Below are 22,047 nucleotides of genomic sequence, written 5' to 3'. Positions count from 1 at the left end.
AGCGTTGCGTGCTGGGAGCTGTAGTCTCCTGGGGCATCCGCACGGGGCTGGAAGAGCAGGGGTGCTGTCTGCTGGGCTCCCGCTGTCCCGGGGGCTTCCGCGGGAGCTGCCCCGAAGGGCTCTGGGCCGCGATGGTGCTTCCCGCCTCCTCCCCCCGCAAGTGAGCTCACACAGGTGTGTTGGTCACTGGGGCAGCAGCGTGGAAACGACGCGGTCGCCGCCTTGGCGAGCAGGGCCGGCTGCTTTGGGGCCAGACTAGCGCGGGAACGAGAGCGATTACTGTTTAGCCAGAGGGACTACGTGGATTTTACCCGTGGAGTTTTAGAAAAAGCGAGCATGTCAACAAAAACAAAAGTTTTGGCATAGTGCTTCATTGGTTTATGAAATAAATAAAATCTCTAAATTTTCAGGTGTCATCAAATATAAATAATCCAGGATACAACATTAATAAGGCACATTCACTACCTCTCCCTCTCCTTATTTCTTTTATGATTTCATTGTCTCAAGGTCAGATATAAGGTACTTGCTTTTTAGAAACCAGCCAAAGCATATGTGTGCATGTGTGTGGATATATGTAGCTAGGTCTTGCATGCAAGACTGGATTTACACCTTATGCACCCCTAGGCACAGCACCCGCCCCCCTGCCGCAGTGTCCCAGACAAGCAGCATGGCCAGAGGCTGCCAGAGAAAGTATAGCTGCTGGGTGCCACACCAGGCAAGGTGGCTGGAAGAGGAGAGGCTCTGGCACCGCCTCTTCCCTTCCGGCTCTGGCCCTGCCCCTTCATCTCCCCAGCTGCTGGCCTTGCCTGCACACACACACACACACACACACACGGTGTTTTGGGGAGGCTCATGTGACCCTTTGCCTCCCCCATCTCCCCCACACGGATCACCACTGATCTTGAACCCCACTATGCCTGTGTAGTTTCTTCGTGCTTATTGTTGTATAAAGGGCAAAAGAATCAGCATTTCTGTATTTCAGCATATCAGTTGTAGTCTGCAGAAACAAGACAATGTAATGACACTGAAGTCATTGTACTGATTATTCTGAATCATAAAACCAGTTGTTGGGCATGGTCCTGCTATCATCATAGTGAATGGGGATGGTGTATGCACAGCACTTCTGGAAATCCGACCACTTTTATTTAAAGGCCTAAATATGGATTTAAGTGCCTACCTCCAGGCAGTCAGGATTGGAATTTTTGGCCTAATAATATAGGGCTTCAGCTGATGGGATGATGCGTGCCCCCTTCTCAGCAACTTCAGTCCCCACTGACTTCGAGGAGAGTGGAGCATGCTTAGCACCTCCCATGATCAGGCATGGACATAGCAGAGACTGGCTGCTGCAGAGATCCAGTTGTGGTCCCCTGATTTAGGGCCTCCTGGTCTTCGTGCAAGTCAGTGATGCACAGGGTTATCCCCAAGGCTGTGTCTGCATTATAAAGTTTGGTTAACCTAACATGTCAGTATACAACTATCACTGTTCCTCCGTGGGTCACAACTGAGAACACCAGAATCATAGAATATCAGGGTTGGAAGGGACCTCAGGAGGTCATCTAATCCAACCCCCTGTTCAAAGCAGGACCAATTCCCAACTAAATAATCCCAGCCAGGACTTTGTCAAGCCTGACCTTAAAAACCTCTAAGGAAGGAGATTCCAACACCTCCCTGGGTAACCCATTCCAGTGTTTCACCACCCACCTAGTGAAAAAGATTTTCCTAATATCCAACGTGAACCTTCCCCACTGCAACTTGAGACCATTACTCCTTGTTCTGCCATCTGCTACCACTGAGAACAGTCTAGATCCATCCTCTTTGGAACCCCCTTTCAAGTATTTGAAAGAAGCTATCAAATCCCTCCCCATTCTTCTCTTCTGCAGACTAAACAATCCCAGTTCCCTCAGCCTCTCCTCATAAGTTATGTGTTCCAGCCCCCTAATTGTTTTTGTTGCCTTCCACTGGACTCTTTCCAATTTTTCCACATCCTTCTTGTAGTGTGGGGCCCAAAACTGGACACAGTATTCCAGATGAGGCCTCACCAATGTCGAATAAAGGGGAACGATCACGTTCCTCGATCTGCTGGCAATGCCCCTACTTATACAGCCCAAAATGCCGTTAGCCTTCTTGGCAACAAGGGCACACTGTTGATTCATATCCAGCTTCTCGTCCACTGTAACCCCTAGGTCCTTTTTTGCAGAACTGCTGCCTAGACATTCGGTCCTTAGTCTGTAGCAATGCATGGGATTCTTCCGTCCTAAGTGCAGGACTCTGCACTTGTCCTTGTTGAACCCCATCAGGTTTCTTTTGGCCCAATCCTTAATTTATCTAGGTCCCTCTGTATCCTATCCCTACCCTCCAGCGTATCTACCACTCCTCCCAGTTTAGTGTCATCTGCAAACTTGTGGAGAGTGCAGTCCACGCCATCCTCCAGATCATTAATGAAGATATTAAGCAAAACCGGCCCCAGGACCGACCCTTGGGGAACTCCGCTTGATACAGTTGCCAATTAGACATGGAGCCATTGATCGCTACCCGTTGAGCCCGACGATCTAGCCAGCTTTCTGTCCACTTTATAGTCCATTCAGGAGAATTTAGGACAAACTGCTGAGAAATAAGACAGACACACCCAAAAACTGGTGGTTATTCTTCCACAAGATATACCAAACCAGCAACAAAAGTAAATTTCTGTTTCACCACACTGGCCAACAAGATTTCAGAAAAGCAGTATCCTTCGGCATTCCAGTCCTTGTATCACCACTAAAAACACTGGACTTAATGATGAGTGGTTCTTTAAAACCCATTTAATCAAACAAAAGGGTTCTTCTGATCCCAAAGGACCAGCCACACACCCAGGTCAATATACAACTTGGATCAGGGGGGAGGGAGAGCTCAATGGTTTGAGCATTGGCTTGCTAAACCCACAGTTATGAGTTCAATTCTTGAGGTGGCCACTTAGGAATCGGGGCAAAATCAGTACTTGGTCCTGCTAGTGAAGGCAGGGGGCTAGACTCCATGACCTTTAATGGTCCCTTCCAGTTTTTTGAGATAGGTATATCTCCATATTTTTTTTTAATCTTACCCAATAATCACACTGTTGCCAGTCCTTTAGTATCTAAAATCTAAACTTTTATTGAAAGAAAGAAAGAAAGATCATTGGAAGGTCCTCAGTCCCTTGGTTAGAATGCTCCCATTAGTGCAAGTTCATCATAGTCCAGAGGTTTGAGAAGGAAAGATGCAAAATGGAGATGTTTCCAGGGCCTTCATAGCTTCTGCCAAGTGAAGAGAAACTCGTTGGCACTTCTGCCGACAAAATACTTCCAGCCCTGCGATCGGTGTTAGCTTTGTTGGCAGGAGTGACAAAGCCATGTTCACACTGCCGCTTGCATCAGCAAAACTTTTGTCTTTTGCAATGGGGCTTTTTTAAGTACCCACGAAAGACAAAAGTTTTGTTGACAACTTCGCAGTATAACCATACCCTCGTTGTTCTCACTGTGGAAAATTACAGGACACCAGATGGTGTTCAGAGTCCTATGGGCAAGTCACATGTGTAACGTTGTGCAGTCTATATGGTTTTATAAAAACATGATAATAAGAGAATATAATGTAACTGGAATAGTTTTATAAAAACATGGTAAGTGAATATAATGTAACTGGAATATGCTTCATGCAAAAGGTCTCTTGTAAAGTATCATTGCAAAGCTTATAATCTACTGAGTGTGATCATCCTATTTGTATAAATGTACCACTCTTGTATCTAAAACTAGAAATATAAAATATAACTCTGAGGGCCTATTGTAATTATGCAAAGTGTGGGCCATTAATGGTGGTCTGGAATCTTGATGACTCCCATTAACTAGGACCACTGTCTGCAGATGGCTGTGTTTTACCTGTGAGTCTTCCTGTATATGTGTGTGCTGGCAAGTGGGTAATGAAGTCTTGCAGTGACATGTGATCATGTTACCTGAACTGGAATCCATCTTTAACCTGGTGCTTTTCCAGTGAGGGGGCGTGGAAACCCAGAGGGACAAAGGGTTCCCGCCTTATGCAAAAGATATATAAAGGGGTGGAAGAGAGAGAGGGAGAGAAGAGCCATCATGAAGAATCCCCTAGCTACCATCTAAGCTGGAATAAGAGCTGTACCAGGGGAAAGAATTGTGCCCAGGCCTGGAAGATGTCCAGTCTGAGGAAAAAACTTACTGAAGTATCTCTAAGGGTGAGATTATCTGTATTTAGTTTGATTAGACATAGATTTGCGCATTTTATTTTATTTTGCTTGATGACTTGCTTTGTTCTGTCTGTTACTACTTGGAACCGAGTTAAATCCTACTTTCTGCATTTAATAAAATCACTTTTTACTTATTAATTAACTCAGAGTCTGTATTAATACCTGGGGGAGCAAACAACTGTGCATATCTCTCTATCAGTGTTATAGAGGGCGAACAATTTATGAGTTTACCCTGTATAAGCTCTATACAGGGTAAAACGGATTTATTTGGGTTTAGACCCCATTGGGAGTTGGGCATCCGAGCGCTAAAGACAAGCACACTTCTGTGAGCTGTTTTCAGGTAAACCTACAGCTTTGGGACAAGTAATTCAGACCCTGGGTCTGTGTTGGAGCAGACGGGAGTGTCTGTCTCAGCAAGACATGGTGCTGGAGTCCTGAGCTGGCAGGGAAAACAGGGATAGAAGTAATCTTGGCACACCGGGTGGCAGGTCCCAAGGGGGTTTCTGTGATCCAACCCGTCACAACATGTCCATGCATGCTTTCGCTTAGTCATAATAGGGACCATCACAGGAAAGTCCATTAAGTATAGATAGGCATCTCCCATGATGGGCCATTTAACTTGAATAGTTCCTTCACTATGTGCTGGCTAAATACGTTTTGGGTGCTACCACAGGAGCAAACATTTGAAATACAGGTACATAGTTAATATTCATAACTTCAGGTACAAAAATGATACATGCATACAAATAAGATAATCACATTCAGCAAATCATAACCTTTCCATAGACACCTTACTGGACACACTTTGTACAAGATTTGTTGCAATTATATAACAGCTGTAGCAACAATGCTCTACGTGGTCATTTTATAAGATAATGTCACAACAACCACCAACGTTTTTATGTTTCTCAGGCACGTGCACACTTGACTGCTTATGTCAGTGCTGCACATCTACCATGAATCCTGGCGATAGAAAATTCAGTGCACCGTGGGTAGGTATCTCAGTGTGCCCCATAATACCTTGTGCAATATCTTGTGGGACATTTTTTAAGTGCTTTGTGTGATACTAGCAGTTCGCCTAGGGATTTCTGGGAAGTAGGGCTCAAGTTTCTACATTCCCACTTTTGCCAACCCATAATGCTTATTCCATCCCATAATGTGTGCTGTTTTAATTCCCACAGTCCCATGCACTACTTTTTGGTCTTTGCTATATTTCTGACAGAAGCATGGACCCTGCACAGCTCAGCACAATTCCCATTGTGACGTTATCGACATGAACTGTGACTGTATAGATCATTGTTGCAACCAAGGTCCTATAGTTGCACCAAATCTTGTACAAAGGAGGTCAAGTGAGGTGTCTATGAAAAGGTTGTAATTTGCTGGTTATGATTATTCTTCTGTATGTGTGTATCATTTTTGTATATGAAGTTATGAATATTGGCTATGTACTTGTATCTCAATGTGTTTAATTCTAAGTAGCATCAGTGAAGCATTTGGTCAGCTTCTTGACAAAGGACTATTCTGAGAAAGTGCCCGATCAAGAAACACTTAACTGACAATGGACCTTGGGAGACTCCAATCCGCATCTGAGGAGCCTTCCTGGGAACATTTAAGGTAGCATGTGAGCAATGGCTGCCGCCTGCAAACTGAATCATGCATGGACACGTGATTTGCCCATGTGACTCCAAACTCCATCTTGCTGCTGTGATTTTCACAGTAAGAACAAAGGGGTCCTTCCACATGGCAGAGGATATAAAAGGCCCTGGAAACCCCTCCATTTGGTCTTCAATCCTGCTTCTGACCTCTGGAGGAACTGTGCTTGAAACTGAAGCTCTGAACAAAGGACTGAACGACCCATCCAAGCTGAGATGTTCGTACTCCAGAGATTTGATTAGTTTAAATCGGCAGTAATCCCATCAAACCTGAAACAAGCCTGAACTAAGAACTTTGCAACTATTGTATGTATTTAATTCCATGTAACCAATTTTAACTCTCCTCTATATTTCTTTCTTTTTATGAATAAACCTTTAGATTTTAAATTCTAAAGGACTGGCAACAGCAAGATTTGTGGATAAGATCTGACTTGTATATTGACCTGGGTCTGGGGCTTGGTCGTTTGGGATCGGGAGAACCTTTTTTCTTCTACTGGGGTTTTGGTTTTCATAACCATTCATCCCCATAAGGAGTGGTGCTGGTGGTGATACTGGAAAACTGGTGTGTCTGAGGGAATTGCTTGTATGACTTCTGGTTAGCCAGTGGGGTAAAACCGAAGTCCTCTCTGTTTGGCTGGTTTGGTGTGCCTTAGTAGTGAAGGACCCCCAGCCTTGGGCTGTGACTGCCCTGCTCTAAGCAATTTGTCCTGAATTGATGCTCTCAGTAGTGTCCCGCCAAAGGCCGCTTTGTTACACCCAGGACCGTTGCTAATACAGGATGCACATTTCTTTTGTATCTGTGGAACTTCAAAAACTATTAATAGAACTGGTGGTGTGGTGATGAAGATGAGATGCTTAAGGATGACGAATGGATGACAGGCACAGTGAATAAAAATGACAGGTTTTTGCTTGCATACGCAGAGCAACTCCACACAGTGGGTAGGCACTTCTAGGCCCAAGAAATGAGCACTGAGCTGTGGGATCGCATCGTAATGCAGGTTACAGATGAGCAATGGCTGCAGAACTTTTGGATGGGAAAAGCCATATGCCTGGTGTGACCCTGCACCCCATATTCTCCACAGTGATATTATCATGATATGATTATGACATAGTTATGATGTATTTTATATGCAAGATAGGTCACGTGAGATGTCATTGGAAAGGTTATGATTTGCTGAATATGATTATACTATTTGTATGCATGTATCATTTTTGTATCCAAAGTTATTAATAGTGTATCTATTTCACATGTAGCTATTCCTGGGCGACTAGGCAAAAAGCTCTCAGTCTAGATGGCTGGCTGGGAAGGGCCCATTTAAGTTAATGAGCCATTAGAGGAACAGTAGGCCTTAGACGAAGCTTATCTCCCACCTGGAGAGCCTTCCTGAGGATGCTGCAGACAGCCTCTGAGTAATGGCTGCTCTGATACTACAGGGACATGGGACAGGTAGGACAGTAATGTTCAGCAGGTTATGGGTTTTCAAATGATATCTTACAAGGCATACTCCGAACAAAATATATTATAGTCTTGTAAAAGTGTTGAACATAATGATATAGACTGTCACAACCTAATTGTTACAGGTCAATGGGCAATAAGTTTGGAGTTGGAAAATCCACAGTGGGAGGCCATTGTCATCCAAGTGTATCCTGCTGCCCAGACTGTGACTCTTGGCAGTGTGCAGGAAATAGTAGATGGAGTCTGCAGCAATGGCCTGAATTGTGGTGGGACAATAGATGGGATGCATATGCCTATTCTGGAACCATCCCACCTTACTAATGAGTACATAAACTGAAAGGGGTACTTTGCCATGGTTATGCAAGGGCGAGTGGAAAACCAGGAACACTTCTCTGATATTTACGTGGGCTGGTCAGGGAAAGTGCATGACACTCTCATCTTTAAGAACATAGGACTTTTCCAAAAGCTGCAAACGGATATTTTTCCCTGATCAGTGCATTCACATTGGCAATGTTGCAATGCCATTAGTGATTCTGGGGGACTGAACCTATCCTTTGCTTTCTTAGCTCATGAAGGCATACACTGGCCACAGTGACAGAACCAGGAAAAGATTCAACTACTGGCTGAGCAGGTACAGAATGACTATTGAATGTGCTTTGGGTAGATTCAAGGCTTTCTGGTGATGTTTAATTAGTAGATTGGATGTTAACAAAGCAAACACTCCTATCATTATTGCTGCATGTTGTCTATTACATCATACTGCGAAGCAAAGGAGGAAGGCTACTTACAGGGTGGAGGGATGAGGTCAGCAGTCTGCCTGCTGAATTAGAACCATCAGACATAAGGGCTGTTGGAAAAATCAACTCTGAAGCTATACAGTTGAGAGAGGTCCTAAAAGATCGTTTTAACAGTCAGCCATAGTAGTGTTATGTGATGCATTTGTGTACTTTCATGTGTATTGTTACCTGATATATTGATTAGAATTCTCAATTTGATGTTCTGTAATTTGGCAGGGTTATTTCTCAGGATTATACCCAGAATTATTAACATTATTATGTGGAAGAAAACGAAGTCCTCACTCTGACTTTAAAGCAACAAGCCAGAGGCAGCTTTATTACGAGCAATTGCAATTGGTTGGGAGAGTACACACGGACAGGGATTCCCCCTCCCAAGGCAGGTCTCCGCCAGATAAACAATTAGGGCAAGCATTTATACCTTTTGTTACATACAGTAATGATCAACAGCTGCATTTTGTTTATACATATTCCTTCCTGATATCTTACTTTTCTCAGCAATTTTCTGCTACAGTCTGCATTCCATTCTTATCTAACACAAGGTCAAAATAACCTCTCACAGTTTTTTCCCACTTGCCCAGGCCCTGCATTAAAGTCTCGCGTTATTAAATAGAAGAGTTAGCCTGACTCTTGCTCTTCCTGGAAGACTAAGATGTCTGCGCTTTTCCCAACTTCCACAATTATAATGAGAACCCCAATGTGCATGGGAGAGACATTCACTCTTTGGAAAGCCCCTGGGCCTGGTGATAGTTTTATTAGCACAGTTAGCAAAATCACAATCACACTGATCCAGCTAAGTAGATAGAGATAATACAAAATGGTCAAGACATCCAGCATCTGAGCATCCATATGCTACACTATCCCCTTGTGAAGACCTAAAACCAGTGATCCACAAGTGGTCATAACTCTGGCATGCCAAGAGGATCCCAATAACGAATGCTGTGGTTAGCCCTGTTATGGGGTTCTGTGGTCTCAGTGAATTTTCATAAGGATGCCCAGCCTCTTCTGTCCATATCTAAACTTCCTCACCCTAATAATTCTGGGGTGCTTTCTTCTCGTAGGTTATTATATCATTTACCTCAACCTTATTGGAATATATGTCAATTGGTTACCATGGCATTCTTGTGGTTGAACATTTGCTGATGTTCTCATCCTAAAATACCCAAAGCTAGCAATAATTGATATTCTACATTTACCTATCAGCAATTTCACCATACTTGTTTATTACAACATTCTGTCTTATGATATCTGACCATCTAAAGTTACTCGTGGTTAGCTGCTTATGCTAAGGCTAGCCTTATGCTCAGTTTGGCTAAGCTATTGTCTTATAGGCTTTGAGGCCATTACTGCTTTACCTTATACCTATATCTTACCTAACTATACCCTTAGGCTACACGTCCTCCCCACCTTCCTTGGTGGGATGGTGGTTAAAAAAACCCATCACGTATATCTAGGGCCTTACCAGATCTTGATGAGGAGGATCGGGAATTTGATAGGATGTGATTGTCTGGAATGAATAGTTGCATAGGGATATTCTGGTACCTGATATACCTCTATATTCCAAAGTAGGAAAAATAAGAAAAGAGTAGAAGCAGAACCAGACGATATCAGAAAAAAACCCGAAGCTAAGGAAATAAAACAAAATGCATCGAAGTGAGGTTTTTTACCCACGAAAGCTTATGCCCAAATAAATCTGTTAGTCTTTAAGGTGCCACTGGACTCCTTGTTGTTTTTGTGGATACAGACTAACACGGCTACTCCCTGATATTAAACTACATAGTAGCACAGAATGATGAAGCAAGCCTAGAATATAATGCTGTTGAAATCCCAATGTAGAAGAGTAATATTTTTTGAGGATTTATAATATCTATAACCCACATGGGACATTAGAAAGTTCGGAGCTACTAGAAATAGCGAAAAATTATAAAATACTATATATTATATGCAGTGACCTAAATAGTCATAATAAATTGTGGGGAAGTAAGACAACTGATGAAAATAGTGCATGGATAGAAAAGTTCATTGATGAGAACAATCTAGTGCTTTTAAATGATGGCATCCCAACTAAATTTAATGCAGAAGATGGTAGCTTTTCCTGCTTAGACCTGGGAATTATAACAGCAGATATTGCAAGTAAATGCAACTTGGAAATATATAAGGAAGAAGGAAAGGGAAGTGATCATTTCTTGATACTTATTACTTTTCAATGGCAAAGTAAAGGAAAATTACTCACCTGGAATTTTAAGAAAGCTAACTCTGAGCTATTTACAAGTAAATGTACCAAATTTGTAAATAATCATTGTGTGAATGATGACAGAGTGATAATGTAAAAAAAGGATTAATAGTAGCAGCTACTGTAGCCATACCTTGGATATTGAAGTATCCCAAAACTAAAAACTCACTTCCATGATGGAATGAGGAGTTCAAAATGGCACTTAAAGAAAGGAACAAAGCCTATAAAAAGCGACAAATACAATGAATAGTGACGATCTAAGGAAGTATAAAAGACGTAAGGCAATAGCACAAAGAATTAAAAAAATAATCAAAGAAAGAGAATTGGAGGGAGTACTGCTCCACTGTCCCTTTCCCTTCTCCGGTGGGGGTTGCTGTGCTCCCTCTGATGCTCACATTTCTGTCCGGGGCAAGACAGACCATGTGGTATGGGTGGTGCTGTGTCAGGGTTCAATTACCATTTAGGCAACAATGCTCCTACCTGAAAGGGAGTCAGTGAGTCTGTGGAGCTCTTGGCCCCCTCTATGCTATGGGACAAGCTGTGTCAGACACACATAGCTCCAGGAAGAAGGTGCAGCTTGATTTCCAGCAGTGGGAGGATTTTACTCACATTCTCCAGGGCATGAGGGTGTTGTTTGGGGAGAGTAAAGGGATAAAAGGAAAGTCTACCAACAGGCCCACAGCTTTCCTCATCACGTTTGGGATCAACATGTTGCTGTGTGGTTCCATGAGGGGTGGGTGGCACAGCCGCTAGCTGCCAGGACCCTCAAGCTCCCCAATGAGATCTTGGAAAGAGCAGTGAACTTAATATTTTCTGTGCACATACAGTGATAGGGACTATGAATTGCAGAGAAACACCTCTGAGGAGCTTGGGGGCTGGAGTTCACTGATTGTTACCTGCTAAGGAAGGTTTGGGTTGTGAGAGCCTTCGGGAGTTTGCTAGTGAGGAAGGAAGGCTGGTGTGACAGGGTGCTGACAGTCTAATTTCCAGCAAAGGTCCTCTTGCTGGGGCCGAGAGGTAACACAGTGGGTCACAGCTCTGGGTGTCCCAAACAGCATGTTACCTTATCATGCAGTGTGTGGCCTGCCTAGTGTACTGCACACCATGCAAACTCTGCCCTTAATACAGAATTAAAAATTTCCTCATGAGCATTTCAGTGATGCTCTCACTGTAGTATCTGAGGGCTTTGCATACGTTACATTATTGTATCTTTACAACAACCTTCTGAAGTAAGCTGGTATAATTATTCTCATTTTCCAGATGTGGAGCTAAGGAAGAGAGAGATTAAGGCCAAAATTCTCAAGCATATCTACTACTTTTAGGTGCCCAACTTGAGGAGCCTGCTTTTTCAAAGTACTTAGAATTTTTATAGCACTTTATATGGTCATTGCACTGCTCCAATAGACTTCAGTCACAGACCTTAACATTCAGCACATCAGCAATTCAGGCTCCTCATGTCTCAAATTGGGCATTCAAAAATGAGGAACCTATGGAAAGTTTGGTTTAAGCAACTTGTCCAGCATCACATAGGAGCACTGTACCAAAGGCAGAGGTAGAATTCAATTCTCTGATTTTTCCCAGTTCTATTGCTTTAACCACATGATAATCCTTTCTCTTCCTGCAATCCTCTGCCTCATTCATCACATAGCTCAACTTCTGCAACAAATGAGGCAGGGGTCCTACAGACAACAGCCTCCTTCACTACACAACTTGATTCACTCACTGAGTACTGGTTATATAGTGTCTTGAATGGCAGAGACCATATAGAAAAATTTGTGTGTGATCATGTAATTGATAACTGTTTCATAATGCATACACACTAAGGGGCCTAATTAAGTTAGGCATTTCCTAACTTTCAAGTAATGGACTTTGCAACTTCAATTTTCTTTTAATGGAGATTTTTGTAAATAATTTCCTATGTTTTTTAAAAAAGCAAATTGAATAAAAGAAATGTCCTGTGGAAGCATATTGACCTCCACATGGGTCAACAACAGCACTGAGAAATTTAGATCCACAGAACAGACATACACTTTGCCAGTGGGTTTCACAAATATTTGTTAAATAGAAAAGGAATGTCAGAACTTGAGAATCCTGGGTTCTATTCCAAGTTCGGCAATGGAATAGACTCTAGTAATTACAGACCTTATTATTTGTCCCCCATAAGTTTCTTCCTTCTGCTTGCGTCCCCCTACCATTTCCCTTGTAGTCTGACCGCACTTATGCTTTGCCCCTTACTCTTTTCTTCTTCCAGCCTGTCTCCAGTCTTTGCTCATCTCACTCCCAGCCTTCCATTTCTGCTCCTCTGAATTTGAGTCAGGTTGCTTCCTCCTTTTCCTCCATTCTTCCTGTGCATCACCATAAGGAAGGGCATTATGAATACAAGAGTCTCCCTGCTCTAAGTTCCAGGGTCTGATGTCATGGCAGCTCCCATGGGCCAGGCAAAGTGATTGCAGGGAAAGTCCTGCTCAGCTTCTGTAGCCCTGGGCTGGAGCATGCTCAGTGCAGCAGGATGAATTGAGAATTTAGCTCCCAAATTCTAAGTCTCTACTACGCATGTGCAAACAGCAATTTTCAGAAACTTTTAACCCAAATCTGGGTGGATTTTCACAGGGACAACAAAAGTCACCTTTCTGCCAATGACTTTAGACTAAATGCAGCCCTGGATTGCATCCCATGCTTCCCCACTCAAGTCAACGGAGAAACACTAGGTGTAAGTCAGGATAGAATTTGGCCTTTTATATTTATTTAATAAGATTTTTTTAAAGATGGTAATAAAAAAAAACGCTTGGTTATACTTAATCTTCTCATTTTGCAGAAGTCAACAAGTTCAAAAGAACTCCAAATTTTAATAAGAAATGGAGCAGTCCCATTCAATGTTTTCTCTACCCAAGACCTCTAAAATGTAATGTTAAAAATCTCATTGCTTAACTTTATACTCAGTGAATTATTAACCATACTGGAAACTTGATCATGAGGAATTGTACATCATGTTGTTAGAAAGCCTCTTTAAATACCAACTGAAGTAAGAAAATATTAAATGTTTAGTTCAGCACTTTGAAATTACAGGTCTGTTTCTTTATGCTTTAATAACACCTGGTCTTTAAGTGATTAGCATTCTGCATGTCCAAAATTACAACACAGTTTTTTCCAGAGGATGAACCAATCTAGACTGAATTTCATCTCTGTGTTCTTCAACCTTCACTTGAGATGTCATCAGCACAATTTCCTGAATAAAATTATTTCAGAACTGTTCAACAATCTTTAAGCCACAGTAAGACAAGTCTTGTTACTTCTGTCATCTTTATATGTCATGTTCTGTTTTAAATATCTTCTAGCATATGCACTATTGATATTTTTTTCTTTTTTGAAGAAAAATTTGGTTTTATCGAAATGAAGTTTGATCTTTATATATTTAACTGTGAAAATTAAATTTAAGTGCACCAGTAATCCATATTCCATAAAGTAAAAGGATATCTACATAAACCAGCAAGAAAAAGTGTACTCATAAATTCTCAAACAGAACCACGTGAACTACTGTAAATTCAGTTTTGCTTTCTTTTGAAGTTCTCTGTATAGTGAATGGTTTAAATGTTCAGAGTGGTTTTAATTAAACTTTTCAGAATTTGATCAGTCACTTGCTGCCTTGACATATTTAATTCTGATACTATCTTTTTAAAGTCTCAGCAAACAATGAATCAAAGTTCAAAAGGATATTTAATCTTAGGAAAGTCTCTCTAAATAATCACACTGGACCTTAACTAGTATTCCTGGCTGAAAATTGTAAGCATCTAAGACTTACACATTATAAGCCATAAACTGCATTGAAGAAGGTGCAAAAGTAACATCCCCCAGCAGGAGCTCCAGGATCCACTGGGTGTCTGGAAAGCACAAAAGGCCAAATTTTAATTAGTCTGGTTTTAAGACAAAATATCTCTATTGATTTTTTTGAAGACCAGAATCTCCCCCCATTGTTTCCAAGAACAGAGGAGAAAGGATGTCTCTGTACCATACTTTCACAGGGTGCACCATGGAGGGCAGGTCTGCTTTTCAGTGCAGGGGTGCTGAAGAAGCCCTTTCTTGCATACAACTGCAGTACACAGTACAACTGACTCCTGAGTCTATAGGGGCAACACTAATAAGTCAAGCATAGCATTTAATGGGGACATATTGACATGACATAGCTGAAGATAAAAGGCTTAAAATTCAACAGATGTTTATGAATTTGAACTATTGGTTTAAGAACTACATCAAGAACCCTTGGGAAATCCTTTGTATATTATTTAGGCTTATTAGGTGAGCAGGATTTTGCCACATATTCATGCTGTAATTTATAAATACTTCCTAATAACTCATAAGATAATTGTCCCTCACTTAGGACACCCAACAATATTTAACTGACTTTAATTTCCCACATATACACACTAATGTTATACTTACCAAATCATTATGATTATACTTACCATATCTCCAAGCAAATTAAAAAATGAACAAGGGAACCATTCAGTGTCTGTAAATCTCTCATAGAGGTCAAGGCTGAACAATGTGAAATCATCTTTCCTCCCCATTCCCTCCCACAAGGGCTCAGTGCTTCAACTCAGACCTGGATCATCAATCTAATTTTAAAATGATTTTATTATAGATGGAACAAGTTAATTTATCTTATAAAAGTGCTTATTTTTGCAGCCATTATACAGTTTTGTCATTACTGCATTAATTTTAAAAGGCCTAATTAAGTCAGGCTTGCCTACGTTGAGTAATTCCTTATTGTTATATTGATTTCAATTTATTTGAGTTCACAACTTAAGCTAGTATAGGTAACTGAGGCAAAGGAGTCCTACCCCATGAAAGTTAAATGAATCTGATTTCTCCATTTATTAATAACTTTAATACAGCATATGATGTATAAGATCTTAAATTTCAAAGCAGTTCTATAGGCATTCTTCTTATTAGGTTTTCTGTTATTGTTATGCATTAAAGCAATTACTAACCCCTGAATGAGAATAATTTTTGGCACACACTGATGACTTGTAAGCTAGAGGGTGGATTAAATATTGAAAAGTAAACTGACTGTATGACATCAGATTTATAGTTAAAATAACTTCATTGAGATTAATTGTTCTGGTGTATTATTTTTGAACAAAAACACTTCACTTCTCTTCTATCTGCAACCATAATTATGTGCTTTTAACCAAAAACCACATGTTGGCTTTGATGTTAATAGTTGAAATCTTATCTGTCTGCATTCAGTTTGAAATAGTCTCATGTATGATAACCTTAAAATCTGAAGCTGAGTCCAACAGCTGAAATTAGGTTTGGGTAAAGAGATTTTTGACATTTTTCAAGATTCATAGATTCATAAGGACTATTGTGATCATCTAGTCAGAACTCCTGCATAACACAGGCCACAGAATGTCCCAAAAATAATTCCTAGAGCATAGCTTTTAGCAAAACATCCAATCTTGATTTTAAAATTGCCAGAGAATTTACCATGAAGCTTGGTAAAGTGTTCCACTGGTTAATTACTCTCACTATTAACATTTTATACTTTATTTCCAATCTGAATTTGTCTAGCTATGTCTGCTAGGCTGAAGAGCCCATTTGTTCCCCCTGTAGGTACTTTCAAACTGTGATCAAGTCATCCCTTAACCTTCTCTTTGTTAGACTCAAGGAGCTCAATCTAGTTATCTTATTACTGTATAGCATATTTTCTAACCCTTTATTACTCTCGTGGCTCTTCTTTGCGCCCTCTCCAATTTATCAAAGTCCTTCTTGAATTGTGGGCACCAGAACTGGATACATTATTCCAGCAGCAAAACACCAGTGCCAAATGTACAGTTAAAATGACTTCTCTACTCCTACTTGAGATTCACCTGTTTATGCATCCAATGATTATATTAGCCTATTTGGCCACAGCATCACACTGAGAGCTCAAGTTCAGATGATTATTAACCACGAACCCCAATTCTTTTTTCAGTCACTGCTTCCTCTAAGTATGGCCTACATTTTTTGTTCCTAGATTTTTACATTTACTGTCAGCCATGTCAAAACACTATTTACTTGTGCCGAGTTTACCAAGCAATCCAGATCACTCTATCAGTGACCTGTCCTTTTCATTATTTACCACTAGCCCAGTTTGTGTGACATCTGCAAACTTTAATTATGATGAATATATTTTCTCCCAGGTCACTGAAAAAAATGTTAAATAGCACAGGGCCAAGAATCACTCTCTGTAGGACCCTACTAGAAACACACTCGGTCAATGATGATTCTGGGATTACAATTACATTTTGATATATATCAGCTAGCCAGATTTTAATCCATTGAATGTGTGCCAAGTTAATTTTATATTGTTCTAGTTTATTAGTCAAATTATCATGTGGTACCAAGTCAAATGCTTTATAGAAGTCTACATCAAAACAATTACCTTTATCAACCAAACTTGTAATCTTATCAAAAAAAGATATCAAGTTATTTTGACAGGATCTATTTTCCATAAACTCAGGTTGATTAGCATTAATTGTATAACCGTCCTTTAATTCTTTATTAATTAATCAGTTGCTCCATTTCATTCTGGGATTGATGACTGATATTACCTATTTACCCCTTTAAATAGTAGCACATTAGCAGTTTTCCAGTCTTCTTGAAGTTCCGCAGTGTTACAAGATTTATTGAAAAGTCAACATTAATTGTCCAGTGAACTCCTCAGATATCTCTTTTAAAACTCTTGGATGCATGTTACTTGCTTCTGCTGATATTTTAAAAAATGTCTAATTTGAGTACCTGCTGTTTAACATCATCCTGACATATACTTTCCATACCACTAGTATCACCGCATGATATGACTAAATCATCATTCCTCCCCCCCTCCAAAATAAAGAACAGAAATATTTGTTGACCACTTCTGCCTTTTCTGCATGATTCTAACATTTCCCATCTAGTACTGGACCAATACAATTGTTAGGATTTTCCCCCTAATATTCTTAAATTCCTTACTGTCCTGAAATCTACTGGCCATAACTCCTAGTCATTAGAATTAGATTTGTATTAGAAGCTACCTGTGCTCAAAAACATTATCACAAACATTCTAGGAGAGCTCTTGGTGTTCTAACTGCTCTGAATCTGGATTCTTCAGTTGTACATCTTTGTGAATAGCACTATGTGTATGAAATACTCTTTGAACAGCGAAATCACTCAAAAATAGCTCTAGATTTAGGTTTAATATGTTCCTAAACCTTAGGTCCCATTGGGAGCACCTTTTTCACATTGCCTCACATCACAAAAGCTTGTTTGGCCTACATTAATCCCAACCTTTTGCCCTCAAGTCATAGCCCTGCATAGGATCTTTCTTTTGGAGGTGCAAATTGTCCCTTGGATTCCAATCTTGCAATTAGATCTGTGCAGACATCCCTCTGCATCCATGTAGAGCCCATCAGGGAGCAGGGATCTATCCATGAGGAAAACAGAAAAACTTTTTTAAAACAGGAATTAAAAGAAATTAAGCATATACAATACTACTTATAATATGCTCTGACCAAAGTAGATTTTTAAAAAATAATTCAATTTAAAGGGAAAAAAGAGTTGACAATGTTTCTATGTAAAGAAACTAAACTGAGTTTTATAGCTGAACTTCAAATAAAAAAATAGTTTTGGTCTTGGGATGGCAGGGGATGTCTTATAGGAATCCTCATGTAAGAAAATTGGGTCTCTGTTGCTTAATTAAGATTCAGTAACTGGAAACAAAAAGTCTGGCTGATGACATCTCCAGTTATTTGTTGACTCAGATATCTTTGATGGGTGTCCAAAATTGTAAACAATCAGAAACTAAAATATTTGTGTGATAGTGCTTTTGTATTATACTCTCACCCCCTGAAAAACACAGAAAGACAAGTGCACTCTCAGAACAGTAGACATTAGTGCTCTATGGCAACAATGAAATCAGCTGCTTGTATTAGGCTTTCCTGCATGAAATAAATTTATTAACTAAAACATTTTTTCTCAAGTTAGATTTGTTTCTGAAGTATTTTTGAACTGTGCTGTTCTTATAGGTAGCCTGTAGAGGATACAATATTGCTCAAAAATTACCAGTGTTGAAATGAGTGCATTATCTTTAACATGAGTTTTGTAGGTGAGAATTTAACTATTTTTGACCAACATGCCCATGCTTACACTTACATCTCATGTAGCTGGAAGACATCCCATGAAAAACAAAATCAGACAAGTGCTAAAGAAGATGGCAATATTTTGAAGCCAAGGGCCAGCTAAATCAGCACGGTGGTAGTACAGTACTCTCATTATGGTCCAATCTCTGGTATGACTTCATAATCTAATGTATACCTAAAGGCATTATTAAGTAGCTTTTATTTTTTATAGGAGATATGACATGTTAGCATATTTCATTATATACTTAATATAACTACACCTATTTAATACAGTAACATAGACCTGAGCAGGTATTCATTCAAAGATGACAGAGAGTGGATTTAGAAGGAAGGGATTTAGGGCAGTGCAGTAGTGGTTAGCCACAGAATCCACTCAATTTAGCTGATCAAATTTCAAAACAGTCCTGGCAGTTCACATTCTAATCTTTGGGGTCAGGCCATGAAACAGTGCTGACAAAGCAGGAAAAGTACTGGGTAAGTATTCCAGAGTTCTTATACTGGTTGAATATTTACCTACGGGAGAAGGCTATTAGAGCCTATGTTTACACTTACTGACAGGTTTTTGTAGCTGTTAAGGAATTTTGTCTAGAGAAAATGTCTGCATTTCCTGATTGTTACTGCTCCTCCTTTTCCTGATTTTTTGAAATTATTCTAATGCCAGTACATGATGAAAAATGTTACATATATCTATATTCTAGTGTTTGAAGAAAAAGTCATGAAGAAAGCCAAGGTTAACTTCAGTTTATAGGCATGCTAAACTGTAAATAGAAAAAACACCTAACTTCAGATTTTCCCCAATCAAGAAAAACTCCCCCTCAAACTGCTGAAAATATGTAATTTTAAAATTTCTTTGTAACATTATTTTGAAATTGGATAGAATAAGTTTTAAAACTGCAATTGCAAAGTGGCTTAGAGCCAGGATGTATATTTTTTCAACCAAATCAGGCCAGGCACTGCTATCCTCAAACGTGGTCTTGACTGTGTCTCAAATTACAATGGTACTATAATATCGCTAGGGCCCTACCAAATTCACGGTCCATTTTGGTCAATTTCATGGGCATAGGAATTTGAAAATCGTTAATTTAACGATTTCAGCTATTTCAATCTGAAATTTCACAGTGTTGTAATTCTAGGACTCCAAAAAGGAGTCGGGGGGGGGGTGCAAAGTTATTATAGGGGGATTGCAGTACTGCTACCCTTACTCCTGCGCTGCTGCTGGCGGTGGTGCTGCCTTAAGAGCTGAGCAGCTGGAGAGTGGCAGCTGCTGTATGGGAACCCAGCTCTGCAGGCAGCGCCGCCACCAGCAGCAGCAGCACAGAAGTAGGGATGGCATGGTATGTTATTGCCACCCTTACTTCTGCACTACTGCCTGCAGAACTGGGCCCTCAGTAAGCAGCCATCACTCTCCAGTCACCCAGCTCTGAAGGCAGCAGCACAGGAGTAAGAGTGGCATGGTATGGTATTGCCACCCTTACTTCTGTGCTGCTGCTGGCATGGCATTGCTTTCAAAGCTGGACACTTGGCCAACTGCTGCTGCTCTCCGGCTGCCCAGCTCTGACGGCAACACAGGTGGCAATGCCGCGACCACCCCTAAAATAACCTTGTGACCCCCCTGCAACTCCTTTTTGGGTCAGGACCCCCAATTTGAGAAATGCTGGTTTCCCCCGTAAAAGCTGTACAGTATAAGGTAAAAGCACACAAAAGACTAAATTTCACAGTGGGGTGAGGGGGAACCAGATTTCACAGTCCATGATGCATTTTTCTTGGCCATGAATTTTGTAGGGCCCTAAATATCACTGAGCCCACCTGATCCTCCAGCCAAGGCTCCCTTTACACTGTACTGCTGTGACAGGCTCTCAAGTCCCCACCAGCACACACACAGGTAGGGACACACCCAGCTGCAGCTTCACAGATGCTAAGATGAGCTCTGCGTGGGAAGGCTCAGCTAAGGAACTGCCCAACTACTCAAGTGCACACGCCCTTTTGGAGGGTAAACCCAAAATTATACCGATTTGCACTGCACAGGGAACTGTAGAGCATGAGCTCATTAAATTCACCCGCTTCCTCAATGTAGAGAGGAATATACACAGCTTTCTGCCCCAAGTAATGACTCCCACACAAACTGCTTTGGGACAAAACAAAAACAAGTTTATTAACTACAAAAGATAGATTAAGTGATTGTAAGGGATAGCAAACAGATCAAAGCAGATTACCTAATAAATAAAACAAAAACGCAATCTAAGCTTAATATACTAAAGAAATTGGATATAAGTAGCAAATTAACACCCTAAATGATGATTTAAGATGGCTGCAGGCTATTAAGGGCAAGATGCAGCTTAAAACCCCAGTATTCCTTTCACAAGCTAGAAATCCCTCTAGCCTGGGTCCAGCCCTTCTCCCCAGTTCAGTCCTTGTTTCTCGGGTGTTTCCAAGAGTCTCCTTTGGGCGGGGAGTCAATGAAGAACCATGATGATGTCACTCCCCTGGCCTTAAATAGCTTTTGCATATGGAGGGAACCCTTTGTCTCCAACTTTAGTTCCCACGCCTTTCAGTGGAAAAACACTAGTATTCTATGATGGAGTCCAGTACCAGGTGACTTGGTCACATGCCCCTGTAGGGCCATAGCAGCCATGCCTTGGAGGCTGTTTGTACCATCCTGGGAAAGGCTCCCTGGTGAGAGATTAGCATCTTTTAAGATGTATTGTTCTCCCTAATGGCCCTTTCCAGCCAGCAGCAAGGTTTCTTAATATGTTTGTTTGTTTACAAAAGTTGAATAGAAAAGTTAAGCCACAGAATGACATATGCATACCTGTAATCACAGATAAATGCTGTTTCCATCACTGTGTGCTCTTAGGTTACTGTTCCTTGATTTCCTTCCCTGGGGCACTCCCTGAGCTGTGGGCAGGACTCCAGCATTCACCAAGGCCATTGTTCTATAATGTCCAGGTGATTTTCCCACTCCCATTCCTGTCATAATAGGCTCAGCCCCACAGCTAGGCTTCACACAGTCCACCCTTTCCAAGGTTGTCAATGAACAGTATCATTCTAAAACTGGATTAAGGCTCTCTTTCTTCAGAGAGCACTCATTGGACTGTGGCCCTGTCATAACTATAAAGGGAAGGGTAACAGCCCTCCTGTGTACAGTACTATAAAATCCCTCCTGGCCAGAGACTCCAAAATCCTTTTACCTGTAAAGGGTTAAGAAGCTCAGGTAACCTGGCTGACACCTGACCCAAAGGACCAGTAAGGAGACAAGATACTTTCAAATCTTGGTGGGGAGAAGGTTTTTGTTTGTGCTCTTTGTTTTGGGGGTTGTTCGCTCTTGGGACTGAGAGGGACCAGACATCAATCCAGGCTCTCCAAATCTTTCTGAACAAGTCTCTCATATTTCCAACTTGTAAGTAAACAGCCAGGCAAGGTGTATTAGTTTTTAATCTTTGTTTTCTCAACTTGTAAATGTACCTTTTTGCTAGAGTATTTATCTCTGTTTGCTGTAACTTTGAACCTAAGGCTAGAGGGGATTCCTCT

The 22,047-nt window shown here is 40.9% G+C and overlaps 1 long non-coding RNA gene across 1 annotated transcript; it reads left to right on the top strand.

Annotated features, from left to right (window-relative positions):
- The first annotated feature begins 43 nt into the window (after positions 1-43).
- LOC117872746 lies at positions 44-13,696 on the top strand. Its single transcript, XR_004644585.1, has 3 exons — positions 44-174; positions 7,900-7,964; positions 13,502-13,696. It is a non-coding gene; the product is annotated as an uncharacterized LOC117872746 (long non-coding RNA).
- The last annotated feature ends 8,351 nt before the right edge of the window (positions 13,697-22,047 follow it).

Source organism: Trachemys scripta, chromosome 2 (genome assembly GCF_013100865.1).
Source record: "Trachemys scripta elegans isolate TJP31775 chromosome 2, CAS_Tse_1.0, whole genome shotgun sequence".
In the NCBI taxonomy this organism is placed as follows: domain Eukaryota; kingdom Metazoa; phylum Chordata; order Testudines; family Emydidae; genus Trachemys; species Trachemys scripta.
Note: the sequence above shows the minus strand (reverse complement) of the source record. Positions and strands in the feature narration are given on the sequence as shown.